Below are 26,284 nucleotides of genomic sequence, written 5' to 3' on the forward strand. Positions count from 1 at the left end.
TTTAAAACTTTTGGCATGATTACAGTATCTCTGGTTTACAGCACCCAGCCATTAGTGAAAAGCACTATGCAAGTCAATTAATGATAATGTCTCTTTCCTTGAGATAAAATAGTTCATTGTTACAAACCAGCCGGGATGCACGGAGCGGCGAGCTGCATGTTGCCCTTGATGGTGCAGGATGAATAGAAGCGCAGATTCACTTTCTTCCGGTGCAGTTGCTGGCTTTGTTGCAGATTTAAAGCAGCACTGTTTGAAGCTCTGCCTCTATAGCTGTGTTATGCTGTCCTCCTTTGTAATGAAAACTTCTCCTTTTTCATCATTTTTAATTTCAAAGCCTGTAGGGGTTAGCTTCCTCAAGGCTACATCTTGGCCTATGAAGAACGGAGTCTCTAGCTCTGCTCTTCCTCGCCAACCCGATGGCCAAGGCTAGTTGGCTTTCACCTTCTATAACAATAGTTTATAGCTCTTGGCTTGTGTTTACCCAGCACCTTGTCTTGTTTTAAAATGTATTTCTAGATGTGAAGCCATTTGTTCCTGAGCTGAAGCCCTTGCTGCTAGTTTGGGGGAGGTTTGTTTACTGCAGTAACCAGCTTGTTCCGTATGTATTCCCATCACTCTCCCTTGCTATAACCTACAAATCTCTCCAACTTATTCAGCTCAATACTGGAGATGGTTTTTGAAGTCTTCTTTAAAGTATAGTGAGTGCCCTTAAAAATTTTCCCCTCTTTGAAAGTTTCTACCTGTTCTAATGCAATTCCCTATTTTAAAGATAGGGAATAAATATCTTGGGGATGGCTGGCTCACATACAGCTCCTATCTTTTAAAACATTAATGGTCCATGCTGTTTGATTCTTTTTGAAAGTACTCTGTTCCTACTTTGTTTATTTAATTTCTTTTCTCTGCACTGGGACTTGCCAAATGGAGTCATGTCCCGTCCCCCTGTCCCCTCCCCCTCCCCCCTTTCATTCACAGAAATCAGTGAGATGCAAATACGGCTCATTTAGTTTTAGCATTGCCAACTTTTGTTTCAAAAATCAGACGTAAGGTCCCTTGAATTTTGAAATGGATTTCAAAAACCCTTGTTGAAGAAATACATTCTGAATAATTTCTGGGTTTGCTTTCTGTATTTTGTGCCTTTGAAGGTTCACACTTCCAAGCCTTCATGTAGAATCATAAGAGATTGAAACTTGTTTTACTCTTAATAACCGCTGCATCCCCTGCAATCACACAGTTCCAAGAGGGAGCCACTGTAGGAAATGAGCCAAGTCAAATATTGCAGCTTAATAAACTCCCAAGACTTGACAACAACAAATTTTGTTCCTGAAAATTGCCCATCGGTTTGCCTATAGCAGCTACAACCTCTGGGAAAACAACATGGGAACAGAGAGAACCACAAGTGCACTCAGGGCTACACAATGAAATAATTCACTCCGTAGACACTTGCATGATACGACCAAGCCTTTGCTAACTCAGTCTAGAAGCTGAAGAGTGGCTTGGACACAACTTGTGATGCTGCCGAACGCCCCACGCGCCGAGGGATGGGTGCATTGCCTCCCACACAGTGCGTTTGGGAGCCTCCTCCAGGCACTGCTCTCCGGCTTAGGGCTTACAGCCAGCAGGTTTGAAGACAGTAACGATTTTGTTCTCTTCAGGGGGTATCGGCCCTTCAGAGGTTTACCAAAGCTCAGCACTACTTTGTGTTAGTGCTGGTCTTTCAGCCCCGTGGCCGAGCTTGGGCTGTTTGAGCCCCCCCAGCAATACCCCTCTGGTTTGCCCATGACTCCGCTCAGCTGCAGATCACTGGACTTATTAGTTGGAGCTGTCTCTCCCATATTAGTGTCATTTTAGCTTGTCCTGTCCTGTGGCAGGTATCCATGGTTCTTTGGCTGGGTATGACTGGTGTCTCCTCTAATTCATGTCAAATGTTGAGAAGAGCAGAGCTGGGGAGGAGGGAGCTGCCCTCGGCCAGCACAGGGGGAGCGGGCAGAGGGTCCCATGCTGGGGCCAGGGTCCCTGCAGCCACTGTGGGCCGGGACCAGACTGATGCCTGAGCACCTTTGAAGTGAGCACAGGAGCAAAGCTGGTCACATATGGCCGCTGTAGTTTTGCTGTGGGTTTTGGTTTTTTTGCAGCCTCTTGCGCAGAAGGTGAGTGGGGGCTGTATGAGAGATGAAGATGATTCAGTCTGTCAGAAATACAGACTGGATTTTTTCTCTGCTGTTGGGAGACGTTGATGACACCACACAGATGGTCAGGAGATGAAGCTCGGGATGTCTGTGGATGGCCATCTCTGCCCCACGTCTGGGTGATGTTTACAAGGCTTGTCCAGTGAAACCTTCCCGTACACATGGTCCATTCCTGACACCATCAAGCAAGGGAGACCGAAAGCCTGTGTGCGGAGACTTGGCAGTAAGTAACAGAAGCATGTACAGGCAAGGGCTTAATTAAACATTGTCCAGGCAGCAGGGCTAGCAGGCGGGTCACCTCTGCCCTGCCAAACTTCAGTCCATGTGCGGAAATCCCCTTTTCTTTTCTGCCTTTTAAGTCTTTTGCCTTTCCTGTCTGCAAGATGTGAGATAGCAGGCTTGCTGCTTCTCTCCCTTTTTCCTCTCACATGAGATACATATAAAAATATATATCATTTATAGATAACGTATACATAAAATAATACTCTGTCTAAATACAGGCAGACACACACAAAGCATGTTGCAGAGCCTGTGGGAAATACTGTCTGCAATGGAGCTTGCTAATTATAGCAACTCTAATGGCAGCTTCCCCCCACCCTTCCCAACAGCAACAGAGATCAAAACCTTTTTTGTTTAAAATATTTACTGTACAGCTTGCAAAGCTTTAATCAATGTAACATGACGTTTCCTTGCAACAGCCGAGTAATAAATATGCAATTAATAGGGAATTGAAATACACCCATTAGCTGTTTGCAGAGTCTCCACTTCCCCACTGTAAAAACGCTTTCAGAGCATTTAATGCTCTGCCTACAGTCCGCTGCGCTGCTGAAGCACGGGGAGCGAGATGATCCCCCTGCTTCTTGGTGAGGAGAGGGGCAAAGCGATTCAGGGCAGCTTGGCGAAGGTTGCAGTGGAAATCAGCCTTGCCCTGCTTCGGCAGCTGCCACCAGCCTGGGCCGGGGGGTGGGCAGCAGGGCGGCAGCTCCACCTGTGATTTATCTCTCTCCCACCTTGGGAGCTCGGCTTTTGAGACTGTTGATTTTGCTTCAGTGAGTGCAACTCTGCACAGCTTAACGGGGCCGGGCATGCTGATTTCCAGAGGGTCTGTATTTGCCCAGTGCAGGGCCACAAGGAGGGGGCTGGGCTCCGTACGTACCTGGTTCCCCCAGGCACCGCGTCCCTGACTCCCGAGGAGCCAGGCTTACAGCAGGGCACCCCTCGGGTCTGTACTGCAGTGGCCCATCAGCCAAGTTAGCCTTTGCCGTCTGTAGTTCTTAAGATGTTTTTTAAAAAGTTAGTTTCCCACCGTGGTTGTAGCACTGTCCCGGCTCTGTCTTGGGCAGCAGAAGACAGCACGGAGGTGGCTAGAAGGCCCTTGATCTTGATAACTAAATGGTAAAATATACCAGTCATAACCATCCGCTTCAGAGCATTCTTCAAACCCTCGTCCAGCAATCTGCGTGATACACTAAAGCCGCGTTGTGGGACACGAGCCTGACCCGATGCCACAGCCCTGGCAGCTTGCCCAGCAGCCAGCAGGCTCCTCATCGGTGGGGCTGACCATGACCCCTGCAGCCCCCCTGCTCAGCACTGCCCGAGACTGGGCTGAATGATGCCCAGGTGGGTGTCGGGGCACCGGAGCTCACGGAGCCGCTCCGTACGCAGCCAGAGTACCAGCCAGATGCTGCTTCATGGAAAAGACTCCCACCACACGGGGAGGAGGCGGCGCTGAGCCTTGTGCCTCCCAGCTAAGCATTAGTGAAGCTTTTTAATCTCTCACTGTGGGATTTCTTTTTGCTTCAGCATCGCGCCATAAAGTATTTCAGACAAGGTGACATTTTCCATCTGCATAAAGTGCTTGCAAACAGTGTGAATTTAACTTTTATTGGCCTGATTTAGGGGTATGGGACTGTGCATAAGTCTTGGTCTCTCAACCTATAGCCCTGCACTTTAAGTGATGAATTAGTCAGTAAAATAAACAGGGTATTATCTAGCTGTACACACGTCTGCATCTTCCAAAGAAAATTAAACCTTGTTTGAACGTACAAAAGCTAATGATGGTGAAATCAACTTGGCTATAAATTACGCAAAACTCAAAACTAACCTGGAACTTTTGGAGAGCTTGAAAACGCCGTGTCTCCTGGCGCGGGAAGCCTAGCACGCCGGATGGCAGAGAGCAACCATGCTGAGGTGCTGCATGGCACTGGCTGTGCCACTTCATCCCTCCCTCCGTCTGCCAAGGCTCACCACTCCCTGTGAGGTATGAGCAGGTTGCAGAAGTTACTGCAATTCCCGTTCCCTTCCCCACGTACCGAGGGAAAGAGTGATCCATCAGTTACCATCTGCAGCGATCGACAAATGTTGATGTCTTAATGGCAACCACCATACCTGCAGCTGGGGTGTGATGGAATACTGATAGAGCCATTAGTACCCAGGCCGGTGATGTGATTTTATATTTCATTTAACCCAGAACACAACATGCTGCAATGTATATATTTGTAACTGCTCCCTTGATGGTCTCTCTGGAGTATTATAAAGATTTATCATGTAGCGTTTGGTCAATACTAAATACCGTGAAATGTCAGTAGAGCAGTTCTTGGGATCGCTTGAGCAGTAAATAACAGAATCCTACAATACCCAAAAAGAAATGAGCAGGTGAGCAAGCAACCTTACAGATAGAAAACGAAACAAACCCAATCCCTAACCTTTAGAAAAGAACAACAAAGCAGCAAGGTTTCTATCATTAAGCCTTCTTGACTTTTAATGAGATGTATGAATACTTGTCATTTAAGTGATTTGAAAAGGGTAGCCAGCTAGATCTGGAAATGCTGTGCCATGGATTTTTGGGGCCAGATGCCACATCAAGTTTCCTTTCTTTTACCCCCATGGAACCCTTGCTTGTTTTGTGACCCTGTGGAAGCAGCCATCCTACGGTTAGCGAGACAGCACGAATATCCTCTGCATCCTTCTCTCCGTCTGAGAAACAACAGCTGCTTTGTGGGAGGTGGGACGGACACCCCCTCTCAGTGCTGACATGTTCCCTCCTAATCGCTCCCCAGCTAATGGTGGGGATTGCTCTGAGAAAACCCTCCAGTTTTGTTTTTTTTTTTTTTTACAGGTCAGAAGTTGGCTACTGCTTAAACATATGTTCCTCTCTCCCTGTCTCTGACTTGCAGAATAGCTGCTAACTAACCAAAAGACAACATGGTGAGCCAAGGCTATTAGTGAATAATAATGCCATTTGCAGGCAGCAAAGGCTGAAAGGCTTCCAGAGCAGTTAGCAGTCTGCAGGCATCTCCCAGAAATGCATGAACAAGAGCTCCTGTGCATCAGCCAAAGAGCAATTATTCTTGGAAAGCACGTCTGCCTCATGCTTTAAAATCTTTCCTAGTGTCTCGAGTTTAAAAAAAAATGCACTGAAAGAAAGCAGAAAAACTGGAGTAAAGGACTTCACCTGCTGTGAATGAACATGACTGCAGGTGCGTGCACCTCCCGGCCCCTCCGGCTCCGTGCTGGATGCCCCATGGCAGCGGCAGCCGGCTGGGGTGAGCCAGGCTGAGCAGCCCAGAGCCTGGCTTGAGGCAGTGGCCACGGGTAAATCCCCTCTCCGGGCTTCCCCAGAGCAGAGATACTGGCAGCATGCAGAACTCCTCAAAAATTGCGTTTTTAGGATGAACTTCAGTCAAGTGGGTTTGTTTGTTGGCTGGGTTTTTTCCTTTTCTGTTCGCTTTCCTAGGTTTCTTTCCCCCAAACATCTTATTTGTAGCAGAAGATTATATTCCTAAAGGGGTCATTCTGAGCACAGTATTGTACACAGTTCTGCTCTTTAAAGAACTAGCACGGATCCTAACAGCTCTCCAGGCAGGAAATCTGGTGGGAACTCTGCTTTCCTGCTTACTGATCTAATGCTGGATCCAGCGATCCCACTGAGCCCATCAGTGCAGTGTCTTGGTAGCAAATAATGATACAGGGAGCCACCAAAGGACTGTTTTATGGTCCAAACTTGTTAACTTCAGAGAATGGTTCTTCTGCAACCTTATTATATTTTTTGGCAAATCACTGAGATGCTTGCTAGTTTATGCCGCGTCTTTGTTTAACCACTCTGGTGCTATTTTTTTTCCCTTCAAATTGTATATTTCAGTTCCTACATGAGACTTACTGTCAACATCCTTTTGTGTGTGCTTTTTCTGTATCCTGTTGCATCTTTTTTTGGTTCACTTACTTTAATTATGCATTCTATTTTAAGTACATTGTTTTATGACATCACTTGTTAATTGTTCAATTATCACACTGTTCCTCTGCAGCGCACAGTAGCCTTGAAGTGCTGTAGGAGTGTGCCACAAAACAGGGGGGAGCAATGGCCTAAAGACCCAAAGATGCGTGCTAGACAGTTCTGCGCTATTTAATTATGTGTTGTTCGGCAAATAATTGGTAAGAAATCAGCTTCTTTCTCGGTATGGTAAGAGCTTTTGCAATTTGCCACCAGGCCCCCACCAGGTGAAGCCTGCTGCTCCTGGCCAGGCTGCAGGGCTGAGCTCCTGGCACTGCCATTAGCCCGGGAGTGGAGAAGCTACGGTTTGCATGGGTCACAGCCAGCAGGACCTCTGGGGTTACTGGCTGACGTGCTGCTTTTAGGATTAACAGCATCTTGTGGCACTGGAGACATCAGCATGGGGACTGTGCTAAGCGGTCAGCTGGTGCCCAAGAGGTGCAGGTTAACAGGAGGTGCGTTCAGCCGTCACCTCGTAACTCCATCAGCTCACCTGCAGCTACAAGTCCAGGCTCCTACCCTTTAATTTACTCCCATATTAACTCGCCCACCTCACCTTTGCTTTAGGTTGCCAGCTCCCTGCTACCCTCTGCATCTTCAAAAAGGTGAGAGAGCCAGTGGGCTGCACCTCCCTGTCATCAGCCCTGCCTGAATTTCAGCGAAGTAATTAACAACAGACCAAACCCCACGGGATGCAGCTGCACAATTAGTTGTAGGTGTTATGCTGAGTGCTGTCTGTGGACTCAGAAGCAGTCAGGTACACATGTTTCCATAGATGAATGAGAGGAGTGTTGCGGTCTATAGACGCAGATCAATCGCATAGCTCGCTTTTGGCTGGAAAAGATAAAGGTGTGTGCTGTGTCTGACTGAGGAAGGACTGATGCTGGTCCTGTGCTGCCTGGGTGGCTGCTCGGTCAGAGTGCTGCCTGGGCAGTGTGCGCAGGTTGGTGTTACAGCAGCAGGGTTTTGAGTAATTCCCACTCAGATTTGGGAGACTGAAAAGCCCGATTAAGCAGTGCCCAACTCCTCTCATGTGCCCAGAGCTGTGTGTGACACCCTCTAGGTAGCTGTGCACACTTCATATCATCTTTTTTGCCATACGAAGCCCAAAGACAGTCTGGAAGCTGGTTTATGACACCAAATTCTGCATTACATACCTCAGACAAAGCACACCAGGTGGTCCACAGCATGTCCAGGTACAAACCAGTTTCATTTGCAAATCCATACTGTATATTAGCTTGGAAGGGATGTGTGAGTTGATGGCTCCTGTTTCTGTTAGGTACGCAATAGTCTGTGACCCATTTATAATAAAAATCTGAAAGAGAACTGAAGATGCTGAGATTCTCCATATATCCCTGCAGTATCTCACTTGTTTTACAGTAATTTGATGCTGCCTGAACACAGTAGTCGACCTTTTTTTACTCCTGCTTGCAGGGTAGAACAGCAGGGATGATAAACCTTATGCTTTAGTTCAGAAATAGCACACATCAGTGAGAGCAACCAGGGTTGCACCACGGGAGAGAGGGGGTTGTGGCAGCTCAGAGCAATACCGATTACTGAGGTTTATTATATATACAAGAAAACCATATTGCCTGCCAGAGAAATTGCATATTGGCCTAAAAGCCTGTTTAGGGTTTGCTGTTTAAACCCAGGCTCTTACCCAGTTTTATGTCCTTTCTCTCCTGGGGAGCGTGTTCATTTTAGAGCCTTGGATGACTCAGAGTCCTGAGAACATGAAATGGAGACTTTCGTGAGTGTTGCGATTGTCCTACTCCACCCGGAGTTGGCAGTCACTGGAGTCTGCATCAGCTGAACACACCTTCAGGTTGCTGCTCTTTCCTAAAGGCAAAAATCACCATCTCACAATAAGCCAAGTAAAAAGAAACCTGTGAAATAGCTACTTGAGGTAGAAAGGGAAGCACAGTGTGTGGATGGAGAGGAAATGTCACTCTGGCCCCTTGAAAAATGTATTTGTGCCCTAAATGAAGGAACAAAAAATCAGGAGTAGGAGTGACCTTGCATCCTGTGCAGCCTTGCGATGCCCGGTGTGTGGAGGACCAGCTTTGTTCTTGGAGCAACATAGTCATGGGGAAAGGTAAACCTCAGCACAAAGAGCATGGAAAAAAAAAAGCAAGCTAAACTAGCACAGGATGAAAGCAGCACTCAGGGTCATCTGGGTGCTGGATAGCATCTGCTTTTGTGTATAGAGAAGGAAACATAGCATGAGTAATGGCTCTGAAGCAGCTATGCTGGATGTTTATTGCACAGATATGACTGGGGCAAATGAGAACATCTCCACTTTTTCAGCAGGCAGTGCACAACGTGTGTGACTCTTATGGTGACCACAGACCTCAAGAACAGTGGGCAAGCGCCTTCCTTCTAGTAAACCGTATCATCTCTTTCCAAAACCGTGAAGCCCAACCTCAGAGATCACAGGGATTTTGCTTGATTAAAGACCAGAATAAATTTTGGGGCCAGGTTGTCTGGCTGTTGTAGCAGCAAATGTGGGAAGAAGGGCCTCGGGCTATTTTCCTTGACATGGAAAACTTACGTGACACATCATTTGATGTGCTGATTCTATTTTTTAAACATTGCCTAGCACAGAAACCGGAGCTGGCTGCAGCTCAGCCAGCCATCAGCTCTGCCCCACACAGTCCAACATTTCTGCCTTCCAGGGCAGGAGCTATGCCCAGGCCCTGTGTCTCCGCGGGCAAGGACTGTGCTCCCACATGGGCTTGAGCATCTTTTCTCAGGTGTCTTCCCCACCTCCAGCACAAGCTAATCATAATCCCTGTGTTCCTCCATGAACTATTTACATGATCACAGCCAGCCTTTGGCACAATTTCTTGCTAACGCTGTAACAGTGATGGCAATCTCGTAATGACTGTGCTGCCACCAGCTAAAACTGTACCGCAACTTATCTTACCTGGCTCGGAGTCCGCAGCTTGTCTACATGGGGGTCCACTGGGTGAGGGGTCCTGCAAGACAGGTGGCCTGAGATGAACCTGAACTCCTTGTGGCATATTCCAGAGGAAGGATCACATCCCTTTTGCAAGTCACAGAAAAAGGCAAATTCCACTGGAGCATCACTGACTCTGGGGCTCATCTTCATGGGTGGCAACCTGGAAGGAAAGCTTTCATCCTGAGCTCATTGCTGAACTCTTCTTACATTTCATATGTATGAAAGGAGACATTCTGAGGAAAGAGTTGCTTAGGAGACTTGAAGTAACATTCAGCTGGTGGGATCTCTCTTACTGGTGCTCATGTGTAAGGAGGATAAAAATGAGCCTGTCTGTCAGGTCCCGGGAAAAGGCACGCACCTCAGAAGTAAGAAAAAAAGATAAAACTGTACTTTTTGCTTTGTTGTTGATTTTTAAATTTTAAAGCAAAATCGATCCTAAATCTTCAAGATTAAATCTTTGGTTTTGTCAGATTTTCTTTTCAATACTAGCATTTCAGAGTTTGTGGACAGACCTTTGAAGATTACACGAAAGGATAGTGTTGAAGTGAAGAGACAGCTGAGACTTCCAGTTGGAAGAATTCTCCAACCCGCACATCCTGACAGAGGCAATGGGAGATGGCAGATGGTAGGTGGCATCTTGTTTATCAAAACAAAAACTGTGGGATCTCCTGAGGTGCTGGAAAAACTATATAGCTGAAGTGAGATGTTGTCTGTGTGCACTTACCAGCTATTTCCTCTGAACTAAAAACCTGCTTCTGTCTGGTGCAATTTGCAAAAAAAAAAAAAAAAAAAAAAAAAAAATTAAAAAAATTAGCCAAGGAGAATTAACAGGGAGAACATTGGTCCTGTGCTGGGTTGGGAGATAAGGTCACCAGGGCTGCCACAGCACTTATCATAGCCAGGTAGCCCAGAGTTTTGACCCTGGAAACCATCGCTGAGGGTTGGAATGGCACCCACTCCAGCAGGTAACGTGAACCCCACCAAGACCCTCAGCTCCAGTCATTTTAGCTTTTTGACGTGTCTTCCCTCTGTTCAGGTCTGCAACACCTAGAAAGTGAATGGTATGCTCTCCTATTCTCTCTTTAATACCTAAAATATTCAGAGACTATTTGACCAGAGAGGCTGTAGGCCTGGGTTTCTTTCCACATATGACTATTGCCAGGTTCTATAACAAATGCATTTTTCCCAGCATTTCTAAATGCCTAACACTATCCCAGTTTTGGCCTAGAAAGGGCAATTAATCCGATTTATTCCTTATATGCTCCAAACTTCCAAATAACCAGAGTAGCCACAGCAGAAAGCTGAGGCACTCGGGATGCAGCACGACTGTAGCATCCTCACGGGAGCTATCCGCAACCTGGAGGTAAATGCCTCCCACAGAGAACAGAGAGAATCAGCAGGGGCTCCAGATAACGAGCAATGGGACAGGAGGAAACGACCTCAATTTGCACCAGGGGAGGGTTAGATTGGATATTAGGAAAAATTTTCTCCACTGAAAGGGTGGTCAAACATTGGAACAGGCTGCCTAAGGAGGGGGTGAAATCACCATCCCTGGAGGTGTTTAAAAAACGCGTAGATGTGGTGCTTAGGGACATGGTTCAGTGGTAGACTTGGAAGTCCTGGGTTAATGGTTGGACTTGATGATCTCAAAGGTCTTTTCCAGCCTAAATGTTTCTATGAATTGATGATTCCTTTACAGTTGTGCAGTTTGTGATTGCTTCCCCCAGTGGAAAATACTGAGATGGTTAGGTAAGTGGCAAACTATTCTATGTACCAAAGCAGATGTATACCCAAACAGATGTGGTCATTCTGCCACTGGGGCAAAGCCAGAGCAGCTTTACGGATGAGAATGAAGATAAATTGGAATAAAAAAAGGTAGGGGAGGAGAACTGGAACCCTAATGTTGCTTTTTCTTTCAAACTGATCTGTACACATGTCACACAGTTGGCTGTATGAATAGTAAATTATTCTATTCATTTCTTACACTTGATGAACAGTAAATTAGTCTAATAACATTTACTGTTCAATTCATTGATTGTCAGAGGGAGATTAGAGGCAAATAGCTTTTAAGTCTTTCCAGCTGCAAACATTAGAGTTGTCTAAAGTTATGATTTTTGACTGTAATTAGCTGCAGCTCTCCAGCATCCCCCCCAGCTCCCTCTCCGCTGTGCAGGCGCACCCCCCTGACCCCTGACACCAGGCGGTGCTGCTTGGGTGGCAGCAGAGATCTCAGAGCTCTTCAGCAAGGTGAGCTCTTGCAGCTCCCTGGGCAAAGTAGGTAACAAAAATAACTTGGTGGTTTTTTTTTTTTTAATATTTACCCAAATGGCTTAACAGTGCTGCACAGCAAGAACGCTGGAGCGTGGAGAACAAACCTGAGAGCCGGGAGGCTGGGGGCGGGTGTAGGGGGTACGTGTGTGTGTGTGAAGTCAGGCTCTGCCACGGCATGAAAAGCCTTTCTATTCTGTGTCTGGAGGGTCTGAAGTGCTCTTACACAGGAGGACTTCACTGAAGTTGCTGTACTGACACCAATGGAATACAAGTGTGTGAATGAGGAGAACAAGGCCCATAAAACAGCAGACGAGTCAGGTGAATTTAAGACAGATGCTTGCCTTGTACCCGGTGTGCCTCCTCTTTGTCATCCGCCTGCCTGGGGCTTCAGCTCCGTGCTGGGATTTGGTCCTATCAGTCGGAAGGCCCTACTGGCTATTTAACAGACACAGAATCACCTGTAGCCTAAAGAAACCATAAACAGCAGAATCATTTCAAACGTTACCAGAGGTTGGAGTTGTTTATTACCTTTATCTACACCCTCCCTCTCCCCTTTTCTTTTACAAGACTAAAGAAGTAAATAAAAGTAGCCTTCTCTTGATATGCTAGTCAGGTTTTATCTCTGTTAGAGACATGTTGTGCTCACTGCGAGCTGCAGGTGGGTTGAAACGCAGGTGCTTTGGGGAAATCAAGCCTCCTGCCAGCACAAGAGCCCAGCTGGAACCTTGCACCAGCACAGCGGGTCGGCAGCGGCTACCTCCGGCACACCCCTGCGCTCAGCGTGGTGCCTGCCAGCGCTGGCCTGCTTCTGGCAGCACTCTTCGGGTGACGCTGCCTGGTCTTGGGAGGGCAGGGAGCAGCCACGAGGTACCCTTTTGCCCACGGAGCGTCGGGAGCTGAGGGATCAGCCTGGGTACCCAGCACCGCTGCTGCAGCCGGGAGCTGCTGGGGGAAGAGCAGGCGAGGCTTCTGGCAGAGCAGCTCCTGGCTCCCGGCACAGCGGGGCTGGGCACGGGGTGGCCAGCCAGCCCCAGTGCTGGCCAACGAGGCCGGCAGTGGCCCAGGGGTGGGTGGGCGAGCTCGGGGGCACAGGCAGCCACTGGGACAGATGGGGCTGGTTCAGCTGTTGGAGATGCGGCTTCTGCTTTCTAAGCATGTGGGCTGTATGCAGCAATAAACCGCCACTCACCATATTTCAGGGAAACACTTTTCCATCAGAAAATGGAAAACTGTTCAACTCCCTGTGTGCAAATAGTTGGCTTTTGGTGGAATATTCCACTGAAAAACCTGAAAAGGTATTTCATTGACTTGGAACGTGTCAGGTTTGGTCTATATTTAGTTTTGCACTCACCTGGGCTGTCGGGATTTTCTGTGAGCAGTGCTCCATTTCCAGAGGCGTTGCTGGCCTTGCCGAGGCTGACTCATCTCCTGGGTTTGGGGCGTGATGGAAGGGGAGTACAGCCTGCAGGAGCTGTGGGGAAGAACGGGACCACCATTCATGCAAAGGCCAATGATACCTCAAGCTGCAGCTGAAAGCAAGATCTTACTAAAGAAAAGACTTTAGTTTAAATTTCTCTGAAAATTTGCTCGTTTAATTGTTTTGCTTTCTCTCCTTCCCATATAACGACCCCCAGTAATGGCAAAATATCCAAACTTGGGGGAGCTAAGGCTGTGATTATTTGGAGGGGATCGATTTTAAAGCTTTACTGTTCATGCCTTTCTTATGCTAAGGTTTTCAAATAGAACTATACACATACCTTAACAACAAAAAGCTATAATGACTGCATTGTCACCAGATAAAACTGTACTAAAAATAAATAAATGCTGCAGTTTAACATGATTCAGTATGCAGGGTCCTTATTATTCTTCCACTATTCAAAGGAAGATTCAATTTCAGCATAATACACTCCGTATCTTGGTATCATCCCTTACCTGACTAGTGCTTCTTTCAAAGTTTCTGGCTGCTTGTGAATGCAGAGGGTTAAGAAGAACCACTGGCACAAGCGTTGTGGTCACTGATGCATATTTTTAAGTGGTAGGACACAGTGAAGAATCTTGGTTTAAGTGTAATAAAAGTGAGGTCCCGATTTGTTAATGAGGAGCATTGTCTGCTGCAGACACTAATTTCACTACAGGGTGCAGTCTTCAAACTTTTCATTCTAATTAGAATGCATTTCCATATTCTTTATCAATTTCTCCTCTCACTGAAATCTTCTCAAATGACCTTTTTTTCTTCACTTATGACTCATCCAAAGATTTTTATTTTTCCCAAAACAATCATTCAGATGCAACCGCATTTTTCCAGTAAACACGATAAAAAATAAATGACCTTGCCAGCTCATGCCTACACAGTGGGAGAAGGGCATTAGCAGTGCAGAGGCAGCTACTAATAATACACAGGAAAATTAAGTATGGGAGAAGACCGTCTTCTTCTAATTCCTTGAGCATTTAATTTCCAAATGCCCTGCAGTGGAATGTGTCTCGAGCAGGAGCTTAATGGCTACCAATGGAGTTCTAGCAGTGGGAAAACAAGTCCCGGCAGAGCAAGGAGCATTTTTTTGCACAGAGGAAAATAGGTTATCTGTTAAGAAGGCTTTTTTTCTTTCCTTCAGTCCTCCACAGCTATGTCCAGTTCCAATTTTTATAATAAACTAAATTATTAACTCAAGTTGACAGATTGGTTGGTGTTGGTAATAGGCTTTCAAAATGATTAGTGATATATACTCATTACCCAAATTAAAAAGCCATATTAAAAATAAGGAGAGGAAATGTAGCGGCATTATCAAAGTAATAATTTCTATTTAGTGCATATCTTTCCTGAACTTTGGCAAATGTTGAATTATGCAAGACAAACACTAATCTGAAAGCATTCTAATTAATGGTGGTATTTCTTTGCTATCAAATTAAAACCAACACATTACAGTGCATCTGATTTAAATGTTATTGCAAGTTCTTCACAGTTTAAGGAAGATTGTTGATTTGTTTTAAAATATTATACCTATACCCAAGTTGCCAGGCTTGAGCCATATTCTTCCTTTGCAGAATAATTATTAATGGGAAAGACTTATATAACTCAACACAAATTCAGTTATTTGTTTTGTTATTCAGTACTTCAACCATCTCTAGGGAAAAAAGAAAACAACCAACAAACCAGAGATGAGTATCTTGACATCAATTAATCACAGTGCTTTGTTATCCAGGGTTTGCTATAGTTTTCACCAACTAACAGAATCAAACAGTTGCTTTCACCTTAAAGATGAAAACACATTTACTAAACTTCTTTCAGAATAAAACAATAATCAGGCAGCTAATTAAGCACATTGTAAGTACTGAGCTTTTGAGCTAAAGACCTGTCCAGGCTGTAACATCATTTTTACTTTGTTATTATATGCAGAATGCTAATAAAAATATAATTTTGAAAAAAAAATCACATTAGTGATTTGCTTGAGTGAATGTAGATGTCAAAAATGCTAATCTAGAGAAGCTGTCATGAGTTTAAATAGATTTTTCACCGACTTGCCATTCTTAATTATAGCTCAGCACCCTGTACAGGTTAAAAATGCCGGGTTCCTTCGAAACAAAATATGAGCTCCTTACCATCTCGTCAAATTCTCCTTCTCTTCCTTTCAAACGGATCAATCAGATGCCAACACATAACATTTTTTCATTTACATCTTTTCTTAAGCTTTCTTATCCATTGCAATTATATTTTTACCCAAACCTATCCTGAAGGGGATAGAAGAGATTTCATGGAAGAAGCATAATTGGCAATTGAGCTTGCTCTTTCGTGGGCTTCTTTTATGAGAAAAGACAGCGTTTCGAGTTGTAGAAATTCAGCACTTAAATTAGGGGGTATGCTGGCTACTTAGTTAAATAATCTAGAATAATCAGGTCAGGAGGGAATAGCACATAGCTTTCACTTAATGTTTTGTATTAATTTTTCAGATAATGTAATTCTGCATACTATCTGCACATTCAAGAGCGCATCAAAAAAGAGCTGCAAACCGGAGGATTGACAAGTTGCTAATCCAATCCTCTGACTGTCACAGGGTGCCATGTAAAAGGGTTACTTTGTTCTTTAAGAGCTGATTGAGTTCCATTAGTATCCATATTCAGAGCCCTGGGCACAATATTAATGCTAATACCGTTGTTACGGAGATGGAAAGCCGTTAAGAATGAACAATAATCAGCTCACAATATCATTGGACATATTCATGCAGCTTGTAGTGTGGTGAGATCCGATAGCTCTAAACCTTTCTAAAGAGAAAACGAAAATCCAATTAACATCATCTGTGTAAACCTCCTCGGCTACTTTCACTGGAGATGACCTTGGGCAGCTGTGTTGCCATTTTGCCAAAACCTCAATTATGTCTTTAATTCAGCAGCATTGCTGGGCTTTGCCCAAGCAGAAGGCCTGGTGCCGCAGCCTGCCCCTCACGCCGGGCACTAGCTGCTCGCACAAGTTGTGCCACAGCTGCCGGGGCTGTGGCAGTAGCCGTAGCGCCAGCGGGCAGCCACCGGGCTTCCAGCTTCGTGAGTCCATAGGGACTCTCCATCCCACCACAAGAAAACTCCCCTCCCACCTCCAGCCAGAATCCCAGCTCTCAGGCGTGCCCTTCCACCACCGTTCGGGCAGTGCCCCCGATACCACCGCTGTGGGGCAGGGGGCTGGTGAGACCTGGCAAGTGGCTAGTTGTGTCCTGCCAGTGGGGCGCGTGGCGAGGGGAGGAGAGGGTCCACGTGCCCCAGCCCGAGGGGGGTGGCAGACCCAGGCTTTGCCACCCAGTTCACTGGGCTCGGGGTCACCCAGCCTATGCTCAAAGGAAAAGCTGCTCCTTTCGAACAAAGGTTCCTTGCAATCAATTTGAATTGGACCTAGAAAAATTCTAATTATGAGCAACATTTAGCCTGATGGAAAAAAAAAAAAAAAAAAAAGGCAGTATTTTAATTTGTGCAGGATATGAATTTATCTGAATTAATTGCCTAAGGTAGGGTGAGGAAGTAACCGCTGTGGAAGAGCTCACAAAGGATTTATTTTTGAATGAATTTACTGTCCTGTCCACTTGATATTTTTCATTAAGCCAGAAAGTAAACATAGGTTTTTACAGCCTGCCCTCCATCTCTCTTTTATTTTTTTGACAAGCAGCCTGCAATTAGACTAGCAGATCCTGCATGGCAGCGAGCATTCATCCTGGTGGCCACATGGCCCAAGCTTTCCACTAGGCAATACGATCTATAGCAAGGTCTGGTCCTAACCACCACATAGGACTCAGAGGAGTGAGGATCTTGATGGGAAGAAGCACTGTCATTGCCAGCCAGCATGGACAGCTTCTGGACATAAAGCTTTTCCCTCTTGTGACTGTACAATTCACAGGAAAAGAGGGGAAAGACTTGTTACGGACCGAGATGTTCAACATGAATTGTAAGTTATGTTCAGCCTGAAACTTTGTTACAGCTGCTGTCAACAGCACAAGTGAAGGATCCCAAAATATAAAGCATTTTGAACTCTTTCTTTTCATTTCCTTTTCATTATACCAGGACTATATTGCCTTATCTCAAACACACACTTGCATATTTGCACTCTGTAATGGAGAAACAGCACTACATACAGGTCCCTAAAAGTAAACACCAAACTCTGCAAATCTTGCGTATAATTAGGAAGATTCTTCTGGATTTATTATTTTTTCCCCAAAGCTGTTACTGCTTGATTTGGCTGTCATCTGTGTCACTTCTATGGGAAGATTTTCTCTGTGTTAGAAAGGGAAAATCAGAACAGCAAGCTAATAACTTGTTACAACAGTGAGATTTAAGGCAGAAAATAATGAAGCAGAGCTGCTGACAGCACTATGGTTGTTGCACCTCCTCCTTAAATGAAACAGGTCAGGATCACCCTTTGCTTTAGAGGGTCTCTTAAGAAGGACCAGCACAGATGATGCTTGTGCACCTGAGGGACACAAACATTATTTGAGTACCTGTATCTTTTGCTGGCCAGGTGCCTACATTTTGAGCTGAATACTGGCTGTGACTTTAGACTTAAAAGAAGATATTTAGCTTCCCTTTAAATATCCCCAGCCCAAGACCAATAAAACAAATTCAGTCTCAACTTTATCCTTTTGATTTAATTTCCTAGTGTATTAATTTTGGCCATTCAATCTCATTGATCTGTTGAGTCCATTTCAGCTGTGACCTTGATTTGATTGCTTAATTGGCTTAGCAAAGCCTGGATGCATTAGCACTATAATGTGCTTGCTTGATTTCTCTATGTGCTTGCTTATTCTTTCTTGTAAGATCTATAGAAAGTAAACAGAACTTGTTTTACGTAAAATGGCAGTCAGGCTTAGAAATTCCAGGGCAAAGACAGTCTCAGGTATATGCATACCACTTCTGTCCTCCTAGCGTAAGCAGCAGAATAGTTCAATCTTACCTTGTTCCGATCTGGAAATGTTTGACCAGTGACATGCGCCCTTCAGTAAAACTTTCTACTTTAACAGATCACTGTCCAGCAACAGCTTGGCTGAGGCATGAGCTCTCACTTTCTTCAGATGACTGCTGTGGGGGTTGTTTCTGCTGGCAGAAGCAGAGTAAGGAACAGCCGATGGCAATATCTTCTGCAGATACAGTAAAACTTTCTTATATGTTTCACTCAGGATCTTATCATCATTATACCTGACTGAACCAAATCTCTGCTGCTGTGATTTTATGCATGCCAATGCAATGCACTGGCATTTCTGTGTTTGCTTCATTTGCATTTAAACAATCAAGAATTTTAATTAAAATGCATAAATGAATCATCTACTAAAAGCTCTATCTCCCGTGTTATTTATTTTTTATATTAAACCTTCAATTTGATGGATAAGCACTGTCGTTGGTCATTTCTGCTAAAATGATCCCATCAGCAGTGAAATATTTGACAAATCTGATGTTAAATTTTTCATCCCTAGCTTTCAGCACTTGTGGTCCACTAAGATAAATGGTATGTCTCACACTTTTGATCTATTCCTTGAAGCTCTTTGGGACCAGAAATCTGTTAAAGAGGGAGAGGTACAGGTCAAAAGGATCTTGAGATCTAAGCAGTGCTCTCCTTACAGCTTTCTTCATATTGCCCAGCACATCCACGGCGGTAAGAGTGTCCTTTACTTCTTCAGTGTCTTCCATCTGTGACAACCATCACTCCTTTCTGTACAGGGACAGAATCTGGGGCTTTGGTACTGACCTGTTGATGGAACGGAAAGTAATGTGGACTTTCTCCTAAGTGAGGCCCATTTTCATTATGCCTTTTATAAAATTTAATTATTTTTTTTTTAACCATGTGACAGTGGTATCTGCAGTCATCACAAAAGCTCTTACTACTTCCAGAAAGCACTGCTTTCCAGCTGGGCACTGAAATTTAACTCTAAGGAAAGTAATTTGTCCCAAGAACTGCATCCTATAGAGAATAAAGCAGAAAGCACACTGCTGCCAGCTTCTCTCAGAGGATTACTGTAAAACTAAACTAATAACAATGCGGCATTCCTTCAGAAACTGAAATCTTGCTCACATGTTCAGAAGCTGTAAGAGTAACAGCATCATCTGGTGGCTTCTGCCACAAAGAATGGATTAATTGATTTTTTTGTTCTACTTTCATTTAAATTCCTCATCTCTCGGGTGAGGCCAGGTCCTGAAGGAATGTGAGAGAGGAAAAACAGAGAGAAAATAATATAAATGAGAGAAGGTAATAAGGAAATCCTCAGCTACACTGAAACATTAAACTGCATCTGAATATCTCAGATCTTTTAAAAAGGATTTCTAAAAGAACATTGAAAAACACCGTCATCATTGAAGTCAATCCTCATTTAAGGCAGTGCCAGATGTGGTTGGGATTTTTGAAGCATGCGTTAAGAACAGGAATGATGCTACTAAAGGCCTTGAACCTTACATAAGGACTGGTATAAACCTCAACAAAATCATAAGACAATTCCTTTTGACTATTTCTTTTGTAAGTGCCAAATTAAACCCTTCCAACTCCTCCTGCATCTTCCTTTTGGAATTCTTATTATTGATCCTCTTAACTTTTGGAAAGGTGGCATGTGAAAATGAGATGAACATACATTAGTTTGCAACAGAGTCTCTGCTATGAACAAGTGCTCTTCTGATTATGACTGTAAACCAAGCTAATCCACCAGAGCTTACATGTACAGTTGGTGTAGGACTCGAGGCTGAACCAGCCTGCCTCAGGTATTAAACCTCCCTGACCTAAATGGGCTGAAGTATTCCCAGAAGTGTCCAAGGTCCCCAGTAAGACGTTTACCACAACCCAGATGAAGCAGAAGGGCCACACTAACCTATAGAATCCAAAGTCTTCAGGATTAGGTATTGCAAAAGCTTATTAACAAGGCAATAAAATGAAAATTATTCCTTCTGGCTTTATTGGTGTGCAATGTCTGTTTTACATTCATACAGTTTCTGTCCTATCCTTGGCAGTTGTCTTCTTTGTTGTATTCTTACAAAGAGAGAAATATCAAAACATTAATTTAAGCTGTCACAATGCAAAGGGCTGACAGTCATATAAAGAATTATCATTATGGCAGAGAATGGAGACAAGTTAGCGAAGGAAAATTAAAGTGACTAGCTAAACAGAACCAAAGTTCTTGAAAAATCTAGGATATTGCCATGACAATTCAAATTGCTCCAACTTTTTCTTTTCGTATTTTTCAGCACTTTCCTACACGGTCTATTATCAGTCTGATGGGGGAAAAAAAAAAGAGAACAAAATCTCTTCATATACATGCTAGTTTTAGTGAAATATGTATTTTAAAAGAGAAGATTCATCCTGAACAAGTTTGTGCAATAAGATAAATTGCAACTAACATCAATCTTTGTAATTTTCCATAATTGTAGAAGTCAGGCTGACCAAGATTACAGCCTGTCTAATCCTTCTTACTAATGCATACAATATAGAAATGTTTCTTCGTCCTCTTCAGAGCTTTTTTTGAAAACAAGAATGATTCCTTTCTAGCAAACAATAAGATTCCTCCAGGCGGTGGGTCAGGGTCTCAAAGTGTTTTATATGTTCATAAGAATAGTTTTAATCATTTTACAAATAAGATAAGGAAGAAAGTAGTTAAAAGAAGAGAGTAACCACTTCACTCCTGTTACGCTTTTGAACAATAGCTCTTGGAACATTTTACTATGACTCTGAAGAAACTGAGAGCACAAGAGCCTCAAGGTGCACATCTGTGCCCAGCAAGCTAGACCCCTGCAGCCTGAGTAGCTTGCTTTCTCTGGTCAACCAACAGATTTTTTTGTCATAAGACAAGTTTTCAGCAGGGAGTACAATGCGTAGTCTTGTGCTCTGTCCTCTCGTCGTACGCTCCCTGGGTAAGAGGAGGATGCTAAGAATTTAATGCAGAGCTGGTGAAACTCTGCATCCCATCTTCCTCCATAATGTCCACTGCCTTCTAGCCATAGTATCTGCAGTGCAAATTAAGTCAGTTAGCATTGCAGTGACTAACCGATCAGACTACTAATGAACCTTGAGTCCACAAGATTGCTTTATGTAGTCAAAATTTATAATTAATTCTCATACACATAAGCAATCATTGAGTTAGTTCAGCTAGCACATCAAAAACAGATGAAAATACCAAAGGCTGAGCAAATCAGTCTTCCCAAGGTAGATGAATGAGAGGCTTACATGACTAATGCCAACAGGGCAGAGGCACAAAACTCCCTGTGGATGTAAGGACATAAGATCCTTTCCACTTGTTCATCATCCTTATGTGCCTTTAAGCGCTGTAATCCTGGAATTAGAAAAGCAGACTGTTTAGAAACACCACAGTAGGTAGCCTTGAGGTTGTGTGTATATTCAGCAGCAGTAGGCACTCAATTCAGTAAACGCCAAGACCAGCCTGCCAGCATTGCCAGCCAGCGCCGCCTGGCCAAGGCCTGGTGTGTCCTCCCAGGGCTGGACCCTCTGCACAGTGAAGTCACACCTAAAACATCTGTGTGGAGCAGAAGATAAAAAAGAACAGTGAAGGACTACAAATCACTATTATTCTCCAAATAAATTAGATGTACATTATGACTTGGGAAAGCAGACAAGAAAACACTTAGAAATGTAATAAATGTGAATTGCTGCAGTCACACCAAACGTAGCTTCAGTTCCCTAATTGTATCAATTATTTTTTATGATTGTGATCTCAAAGATGTTAACTTTTGCTAAGAAGACATATTTGCAAATCACTTTTATTGCTCTCTGTGAATAGTGTGAATGTGTTTATGAGGCTTTGGCCCTCTGACCCCTCTTTGCAGTGTCCTGAATCAGCTGGAAGAACATTAGGCACTTTAGATGCTCCTGCTTGAAGCATCCAGGCGGTCCTAGAACTATTTGGGCTACTCAAATGGAGTTTTTATATAAGCTGTCCTTTCACTGATCTCAGGGCTCCTACAACTGACCTCCCTCTTCACATTTCTCACTCTCTCTTTCATCTTTTAATCAGATATGTTTTACTGTGAGGAAGAATTTGACCATTTACTATTGTATTCTGAGGAATAAGCCTACTAGACCAAGCATTCAAGGTAATTTCATTTCTGCAATAGGAGGTATAATTGAAGAACCATATTTTCAATGTAAGACACTATCTAAAACTAGTCCCTTGTATGAACCCTGGTCAACTATATACAATCCTCTTTAATACGGCCTTTGATAGTATGCATTTAGCACTCCAGCGCAAAGCCTCAGAAAGGGCACTGGATGAAATTAGTTCCGAAAGAACTGGAATAGTAACAGAAGTCTCTTTCTCTGAATTAATGACAATCTTAAAATCTCAACTGCTTTGAAACAGCACTTTAATCCACAATGAAAATGTTTGCATAGCATTTAAAAAATACAAACAGGATTAACAAAAAACTTTCCAAGGACAAGATATATTGGATTGGCTTTTAAGACCGAAAGGAAAGTTCAGTGCCTTCACTTTTTTTTAAAAAAAGTGGTTCAGAGAGAGAAGCTATAACTAGATGAGGGTAAAATCCAAACTTCCGCTCCTCTCCCCCAAACACCAGTTTGAATATTGCAGTTTATTTAGTAACCATATATCAGCATCATAAATATAAATCTTACTGATGTAGCGCGATTGGCAATAGGTCTGTGGCAGCATTACTCATGATCACGCTTTCCAGGCGCTGTTGTAAGGCAGCCTGGGTAGTAAGAGCCTCCTCAGAGCTCATACCAAGATCAATAACAGCAACCTAAGTGGTCCTAAGAGTAGGATCTCTGAGCAAGTACTTTTGGAACTTTTAACTTATAGCTCTACAGCCTCCCCTACGGGGGAGGTACTTTTGGGGCAGGAGGCCACCCCTTCTATCTCAAAGCCCAATGTTACGATGGGATGAATCAACTCGTCTCTCTGTCAACTGCAGGAGAAGATTAAGCAACAAGCTTGGACTGGATAATCAAGCTTCAGAGGGCTACAATTAGACTAGGGGAATCCTTCCCCAAACATTTTTGGGCCTGGTGTTCAGCTAATCTGCGTAGACCCAGCCCACTCCCCTTGACGGAGCATGTGCTGGTTCCCCCAGCTAAGGTTTTGGCCTTTGTAATACACACAACGTTCTGGATCCAGAAAGCAATGAGAGAAAATCTTCTGTAGGACAGAAAACCAAAGGCTGCCAAAAGAGAAGCAACTGCCTTGACTGCACCTCTATGAGGACACTGGTCCCAGCTGAAGAGCATGTTTCTCCCTGAGGCTTTTTGCCAGCTTCTCATTTCTCCTTCATGTTCCCTTTTAGGCTGAGCAGAGCTGTAGCACCAGATCTGAACTTACTACCGCTGTTCAAAGAGAGATTGCAGCACTGCACAGCGCGGGTGAAGGAGAAAGGCAGGCTGGAGTAAAGGTGAGCCTCAGGAAGATGAAACAGCATCATCTACAAATTGTCATGTCTGAAAGATATGGGCTTAAGAAAGCTCGTCCTCATACAAAAGAAACGATTTCTTACCCCGCACCAGACTGGCTTCATTTCTGCAGCAAGTCAGGACTGGCCTGGTGACCACGCTGCTGAATGCGAGATGAAGTCTTCCTGCCCTCTCTGTCCTGTTCCTCACTTTTAATCTTGCACATCTACACGCACATCTCAGCACCTGCACTGGGGACCCTGTTTCTTAAAGTGAATTTAGAATGAGATGAACAGGGATTGTTTGGGGAGCAAAGAGCAAACCTCTGCTAAGCCTTAAACCCTGTTCTTCATAGAGTTTTTGATTACCCCAGGGGTGCGTAGGCTGACACGTATGTACTTCTGCAGCAAGAGAAGTACAGCAAAAATGATTAGACACATGAGGAAAGAGGCTTCCGTCTAAAAGGTGATTAAAAAGACTGGCACTGTTTAGTTTGCAAAACACAAGAGTAAAAGATGGTACAAGAGAAGCAGGGAGAAGGGGCTATTTATTCTGTTTTCCCTGAAGAACAAATGTGCATGTAAAGGTGAAGAAAAAATTCTGGAAACATTTGTGCTGTGTATAACCAACTCTGCAACTCATTGCTGCAGGATTAGGTGGATTTTTCAGAAATATTTCTGAATGTGCTAGACACTACAAATCACAAGTCTGAGTTACCTAGGTGAAGGAAAAGCAAACCCAAACAATCTCCCCAACCTGTAAGTACGGTTAGTCCCTGTCCTTGTACTTAGATTGGTTAGAGATGGAATTATTGTCTCCAGAGGGACAGCATTATTTATTTATCAAGCACATGATATGGGAATGCTTGCTTCCTTCAAGCAGGAGGTTCTGTAGAAGGCAATTAAAACGGTCAGTAAATGCAGCTGTATGAAGTCATTGCCAACAGATTTCTTCCCGAATACATAAACTTAGTAATGGTCAAGTGGCTCAGGTTTAGTTATTTTGTTCTCGGCTGGTAATTTTCCCCAATGAACTTCAACTACAGCTAGGTAATAGTCAAGGCTGTGTGTGAAAATGGAATTAAGTATCTTCTTGTCCTTGGAAAGTTCATTGCTAATCCTGCTTGTTTCTATGCACTTGTAAATGGTAAGTAAACACGTTCACTGTGGATATAGCCTATTTTGAGTTTAAAAGAGAAACTGTTGTACCTCCAATATTACTCCAAGCTAGCAGTGAGTGGAGTCTGAATTTTAATGGTCCCCTCTGCATCAACCAGAGCTGAAAGTAGCCTCAGAGAGCGTGGCTCAGGGCGCTGATACAACATGGCAGTCCTGTGCTGTGCTGCTGGTGCTGCTGGAGGCTGGGTTCCCTGCAGCCTGCGCGTCTTCAGTTGGTGCTGTCAGATTGGGAATGCGCTGGAAAGCAGGGAAGGTGCCGCTGTGAACAGAATTAGTACCTGCTTAAAATGTACATGTATACGGAGAACAAACTGTCTTTTTAAAAGAATTTTAAATGCTACTTTTGGCTTATGAATAGTTTTCTTGCAACTGTCAGGCCATCTGCTCGGAGAGGGGTCTGTACAGTCGTGAAAGGGATCTTAAAATATACTCTCCTCATAAACATCTTTTGTTTGGAAAATCCACATGCATCACATAATGCAGTAAATGGCAGCACAGGCTGAACTGAAACATTTTTAAATGCCGAGGATGCAACCTTGGCTACAGCTTCCCCCACCCCCCTCCTCCCCTCTATTAATAAGCATGCTTTAAATGCACACTGAGACACATTCTCTTACAGACTCAGATTGGCAGCACCCACCTGCTGGGAAACATGCTAAGATAACTTCCTTGGGTACATCCAAAATACCAAACTGGGTTGTGGGCAGAAAAGAAACAGGCTTCTGCAAAGCAGCTCGCTCAGAGATTACATCACTCTCCCAGCCAATTTTCTGCCTACACTGCACCATTTTGTATAGGGGGTGGGGGGTGGGGGGGGTAGCGGGTGGGAAAAGGAAAAAAGCATACGTCCGCGTGTATACAGTCAGAAAGGCCAAATTAAGGATGTGCAAGCACATCTAATTCTAGCATTTCCTAACTTCTGGGAGCTTAGTTTTTCAGAACTGCTTGGTACTTAAATATATACAATACATACATATGCACATAAACATTTATTTTGTTTGCATGCTTAGAATATGAAAACGTGTGTATGAGAACGGCGTTGTGCTTTCCTTACCTTTTTTCTGTTTATTTTCATGATTCTTTGGTCATTTTTTGTTTACCTGCTTTTTGTTATTCTAACGTAAGTTCAAATATACAAAATGCTAATTTTCTTTTACATAAAAATGTAATAAAACTTTCTGGCTTTCTTTACAAACAAATTTCAGCAGGAATGTTGATGGGATGCCGTATAACAAGTAAAGAAGAAATACTGTTTAATTATCTTCCATATAAAATCCAATAAAACGTTCTGGCTTTTCTTATTTTTCTGTACTGGGGATTAACATCAGCGTCTTTGTGATGAGAAATCTGCATTCATGGCTCCTCTATTTAGATTTAAATAGGAATTATAGTTCTTGGCAGAAAGGGATCTGTCAAATATCACAGCATTTGTGGCAGGTGGTCACTGCATTGCTTAGCACAGACATTGCCTGCTTAACCATAGCCTGAAGTAAACATCAAAAGTCAATTATTCTCTTTGTAAATATTTTATTTATATTTTGGAGGCTAACA

The 26,284-nt window shown here is 43.9% G+C and overlaps 2 long non-coding RNA genes across 7 annotated transcripts in view; both read right to left on the reverse strand.

Moving 5' to 3' along the window:
• Window positions 1–978: 978 nt before the first annotated feature.
• LOC114015054 (uncharacterized) lies at window positions 979–9,574 on the reverse strand. 2 transcript variants are annotated; one of them, XR_003558801.2, is made up of 6 exons: window positions 9,383–9,574; window positions 8,117–8,295; window positions 7,614–7,771; window positions 4,291–4,439; window positions 3,343–3,574; window positions 979–2,389 (listed from the first exon to the last, which is right to left on the reverse strand). It is a non-coding gene; the product is annotated as an uncharacterized LOC114015054 (long non-coding RNA). The 2 variants fall into 2 exon arrangements; XR_003558799.2 differs by having other exon boundaries at window positions 979–3,574.
• Window positions 9,575–12,035: 2,461 nt separating this feature from the next.
• The window catches only part of LOC114015053 (uncharacterized), a 31,062-nt gene continuing 16,813 nt past the window's right edge, over window positions 12,036–26,284 (reverse strand). For 3 of the 5 annotated variants that reach the window (XR_008735294.1, XR_008735293.1, XR_003558793.2), the window contains 6 exons: window positions 24,764–24,992; window positions 21,360–21,465; window positions 18,776–18,902; window positions 18,114–18,256; window positions 13,041–13,160; window positions 12,036–12,154 (listed from right to left, as the gene is read on the reverse strand). This is a non-coding gene — a long non-coding RNA (uncharacterized LOC114015053). The remainder of the gene's footprint in view (window positions 12,155–13,040; window positions 13,161–18,113; window positions 18,257–18,775; window positions 18,903–21,359; window positions 21,466–24,763; window positions 24,993–26,284) is intronic. The other 2 variants (XR_008735295.1, XR_008735296.1) reach the window with 2 other exon arrangements.

This window comes from Falco cherrug, chromosome 15 (genome assembly GCF_023634085.1).
Source record: "Falco cherrug isolate bFalChe1 chromosome 15, bFalChe1.pri, whole genome shotgun sequence".
NCBI lineage: Eukaryota > Metazoa > Chordata > Aves > Falconiformes > Falconidae > Falco > Falco cherrug.